Source organism: Gambusia affinis, linkage group LG21 (assembly GCF_019740435.1).
Source record: "Gambusia affinis linkage group LG21, SWU_Gaff_1.0, whole genome shotgun sequence".
Classification (NCBI taxonomy): domain Eukaryota; kingdom Metazoa; phylum Chordata; class Actinopteri; order Cyprinodontiformes; family Poeciliidae; genus Gambusia; species Gambusia affinis.
Genome location: NC_057888.1, coordinates 18,543,156 through 18,548,085, shown reverse-complemented (window position 1 = coordinate 18,548,085; position 4,930 = coordinate 18,543,156).

Here is a 4,930-nt window from a genome sequence, read left to right as displayed (position 1 = left end):
ATGTATTGATTTGTTCTAAACATCTGTTCAATGCTCGGATGGGTTATGCGTGGTAAATATAGCTGCAAGATTATATCTCTGACTCCAAAGTACTTTTTGGTCTTCAAATGAGTAGACAGACATTTGTAAAAGAGGCAGATTAGCAGGGATTTTCAACAAAAGACGGCATAATCCAGGATATGCTACTGCGCTATGTTATATCTGCTGTAAGGATATTTAACTGTAAGGTCTATTTTATTTACCAAGAAAGATCACCAATGCTGTCTTCGCAACAGTATGCAGTATGTTCTGCCATCAGTTACCTTTGGAAATATCAGGAATGCATGCAGTTCCTTTGCAAGACCCTCTCTTGGCAAAGCTAACCACAGACAACCTGTCACAACAAGAAGTGAGGAGATGGTCACAGAGAGTTGAAGAAGTTTGGATAGTGTGCTTAGTGGCTACAGATTGGAATCCACTCTACCAGCCCTATAAAGATTGTATACTGTAAAGGGCAAAAATAAGTGAGTGACAGTTCTAAAGTTTGGATTAGACGACACCATTCCCACCAGATCAGTAAGAAGATTTTCAAAAGTCAACCCTCAAAATATACTCAAAATATTGAGTTATACAAAAAACAATTTAAAGACAAGATTACAAAGAGAGAAAAAAATCACATACAGGAAGAAGCTAGAGGGGAAGCAAATACAAGAAGGTGGTGCTCAAGGATAATAATCAGGTTTGAAGCAGAATGGAGAACAGATTGTTGGAAGAAGGGATAAAGTCAACGAACTGAATATGATCTTGAACAGGTTCAGGTTAGGAGTGAGCTCAGCATGCTTCTTTTCTGCCTGCAGCTAAATACACCTCCCACCCTCTTTGATCCACAAGTTTCCTTTCACACCTCACATGCTTTATCTTCCGCCTCTGTCATGGATCCAGCTGATGCTTCATTGTTCTCTTCAACCAAATCAGGAAATGCTGGCGCTCCCTTCATCTTGCCCTCCTGCCTTTTATGTCTCAGCTGAAGAGACATTTGTAGTTAACAAGGAACAAGGCCTTAGATTCTCAGAAGCCCATGTGGACCAGCTATGTGGGATCCTGCAGCATCTCTACTGCCTTAGTCTGATTCAGGAAAAGGTCCCAGTGCTGTGGAAGTATGTAACTTAAAAAAAATACGTTTCTTACACATGTTAAAACTTTCAATGTCAATCAGAGACAGGAGGATGGTTTTAGCGCTGTCAATCAACCTCGTGTACGCACTGCTCAATCTGCTAATGGTGGAGAAACAACTCACTGTTACAGGAAACTGTTTATCTGCCATCATGGTGGGACATGCTAACTAGCCTTAGCATTCAAAACGTGCTCTCAGTAAAAAGCAGAGGAAAAAATAGATGGGAGCATAGGGGATAGGAGAGGCGCACACATGACAATGATTGGCAGCACCAAGAGTACGGTAAGAAGCCAGAGGAACTTGATATTTTTTCTTGAGATTATCTGTCTCATACCATACTGTCACAACAAAGTGACAGCTTCATAAAATAAATATATTTTTTATAAAACTTACATACTGCAGCTTTAATGGGTTCTTCGTGACCATAGACCTGCTGCATAAGTCCTGGAAAGTTTCTTGCTTGTAAGCAAACAAGTTCTTTTCAAGATTGAATGGTTATTAAAAATTAAAAATATGTTAGAATGGCCTCGTCAAAGTTCACCTCCAAATCCAACGGAGAATCTGTGGGAAGACTTGATGAATTAATGTTGATAGGCAACCTGAAGCCAATCTGAGGATGACCTATCTTGCAAAAATCAAAGTCTCTAGATGGGCATAGCTGATAGAGAGATGCACCACAAAAGACTTTCTTGCTTCAAAAAGTGGTTCTACAAAACAGTGGCACAGACTTAACTGTTTGCCTTATTTTTACATTTTAATTTGCAAGAAAAACACCAAAAAAACCAAACTTCAAAATCATAACTTTGTTCTACATCAAAGTTATGCACTACTTTGTGTAGATCTATCAAACAACTTCCAATGAAATACAAAGGATGTTTGTCAGAGTAAGATGTGAAAGAGTTCAAAAAGTGTTAAACTGAAGACAGCTGTGACAGACTGGGTTCTTGACCGGAAACTCACTGTCCTTTTTTTATACTCTTTTGTAAGATGTACGCTCACTCATCTTTGGACCAAATTGCATCCTGTCAGGAAACCATTTATCTCATTTATTTTGAAAGGGTATATTGTCCTCTAAGGGACATCATGCACTGCTAAGAATAAAACATTTGCACTATGAACTTAAATTAATTTTAAAAAGACTCAGACATGCACAAACAAATATCTGTATGTAGAAACTCTCCACATTGTGCACGAGCATTCTTGTTTTTAGATACTGAAATCCATGTTTTTACTGGCAGGCTTTCCCAGAACAATTAGCCAATTTTTCATTTCACTGAAGGCAGCAACCTCGCGTACATCTGAAAAGATGTAAGTTGTGAAGTTTGTCAAAAAAATTATACAAATTCACAGTTTGCTTTTTACAAGGGCCAGGTCAAAAGAAATTCACGGCCAATGTTGTTTTCTTGACAGTTTTATTAAGAAAGATAAATTCAATCTTTGTAAAATATAACTTCAGCTAAACATCTAGAAAATTCTATGAGAGCTGAATGTTTTTTACAACTTATAGGATTTAAACTAACTGAACACAAACTGTTAACAGTTGGCCTTAGCAGTTAGCAGCTAGCCTTAATAGTTAGCTTGGTGGACCTTTTATGCTAACTGCTGAACTGTTAAACTAACGTCTACAATCGAATTACATTTGTATGTGGGGGGCTTAACAAACTGACGATTTAACAACACAAATGATAAATAAATAAATCAACCAATTTATGTATGCTTTGTTTATTAAACCATCCCTATAAGCCTGTGCTGGAAAATTGGATGTGAAATTTGGAGCCAATTCTCATTCTAGTTGCTGTAATCACATTATAAGTTAATTATATGCGTGTGTCAGTTTCTTGTATATGTGCTTGTTCTTCACAGAGCTGATAATGTTTGATTTTATGCCTTCTATACGTAGTTTATTTACAATTATTTTCTGACACAGGGCCCTGCTTAATTGCAACTGTTATGTCCACTGACTTAAATCATACTCTTATGTTTTACAGATTTATGATTGAGAGTGGTTCAAAGAATTACTTTGCATGAAAGTTGAGGAACTGGAGGTTTTACTTAATAAATTAGCTCCATTCATTACGAAGCAGGATAGTAAAATGAGATTGTCAATTTCTGCAAAGGAGAGACTTATTTTAACACTCAGATATTTGGTCACAGGTTTGTTTATAACACTTTGGCGTTTTTTAATTTTTTTATTACATAAACCTTTACTTTATTGAATGAATGCTACTCAACTTTTATTTTTCCATATTCTGAAGGAGAGTCCTTTACATCTTTAAACTACCAATTTAGGACAGGAAAATCGACAGTTTCTAAGATTGTGAGTGAAACGTGAAGCTCTGTATAATTCATTGGCTGAGGATTATCTCAAGGTAACAAATATTATTTTTGACTAATGTATTCCATTCCATCCATGTATGAAGTTATTGAAACTTGGTAAATTAAAAACATGTATTTAAACATAGCTGAATTATGATTTATTGTGGCATTTAATTTTCAAAATTATGTCCTACTCACAGCCAATGAGATCTGTTATTGAACTTACGATGAACATTAATTAACCACACTGAAATATTTTCATAAAAGTATATTTTGCCATATGTCCTCTTGGTGCTTTATTGTAGTAAAATTGAATTTAATCTCATGTTTAAAATTAAGCAACCATTTATATTATGAAATAATTATTCCTTAAAATAAAAGTTCAAGTATTGAAGATCTTTCAAGTGATGTATAAAATTGTCATTTCAGATCCGTAGTAAAGAGGAGAGGATGGATATGGCAAGAAATTTTTTTTGAGGGCTTTAGTGTCCCTTATATGACAGTAGGCTGACAGGAAATGGGGAAGTAGAGGGGGGAAGACATGCGGCAAATGACGCCGGGTCCGGGAATCGAACCCGTGACGGCCGCGTTGAGGACTCAGGGCGACGCTGTCCCCTACGCCACCACAGCACGCCCCAAACAAACAGTTTTTGAATCATAATTTTCAGTATCACAATAAAATTTCATGTCGCCCACCTCTAGTGTACAGACACCAAGTCAGCGACATGAAATTTTATTGTGATATTTTGTACTATCGTGATAAGACTGAAAATTATGATTCAAAAGATGTTTGTTTGGGGCGTGCTCTTTAAAGCTGCAACAAATTATTTGTTTTCTCATTATATAACTTTAGACAGTTTTTGAAGAAATGGACTGTTTTGCAATATTAGAAATAATATTAAAGGGAACTGATTGCAAAAAAAAAAATTCATTTTTCTGTAGATGTTCAAGCTAAAAAAATAAATAGATAAAACATTAAACAACCCTCATCCACGTCTTTTTGAGTCGTCTGGAGCTGAAAAATATCCAACAAGTAGTTTGAAAATAAACTGACTGAAGCAGTTGAGGAAATCCTGTGGCTTCAGTTTTGTTTCTACATTCAACTTCGGCTTCAAAGTGTCAAGTCAAGCCTCATCACTTTTTTTTCCCGAAGGTAGGAAAAACCGGAGACCCCGGAGAAAACCTATGCATTGAGTTTAAAGAGTGTATCCAACAGTGAGTGAGCGAGAGACAAAGGTAAATTTTAAAGACTCCATCTAACCTAATCACTTTTTTCCATGAAGGTAGGACAAACTGGAGCACCCAGAGAAAACCTATGTGTTGAGTTTAAAGAGTGTCTCGTAGAAAGAAACACAATGTTTAGTACAGGTAGGGATGTAAGTTATTAATTATTGAGTTAATCTAAAGTTGATTATGGTTATGGCCAAACTGCAAGAATAAATAAAAGTCTAAGCGGACGTT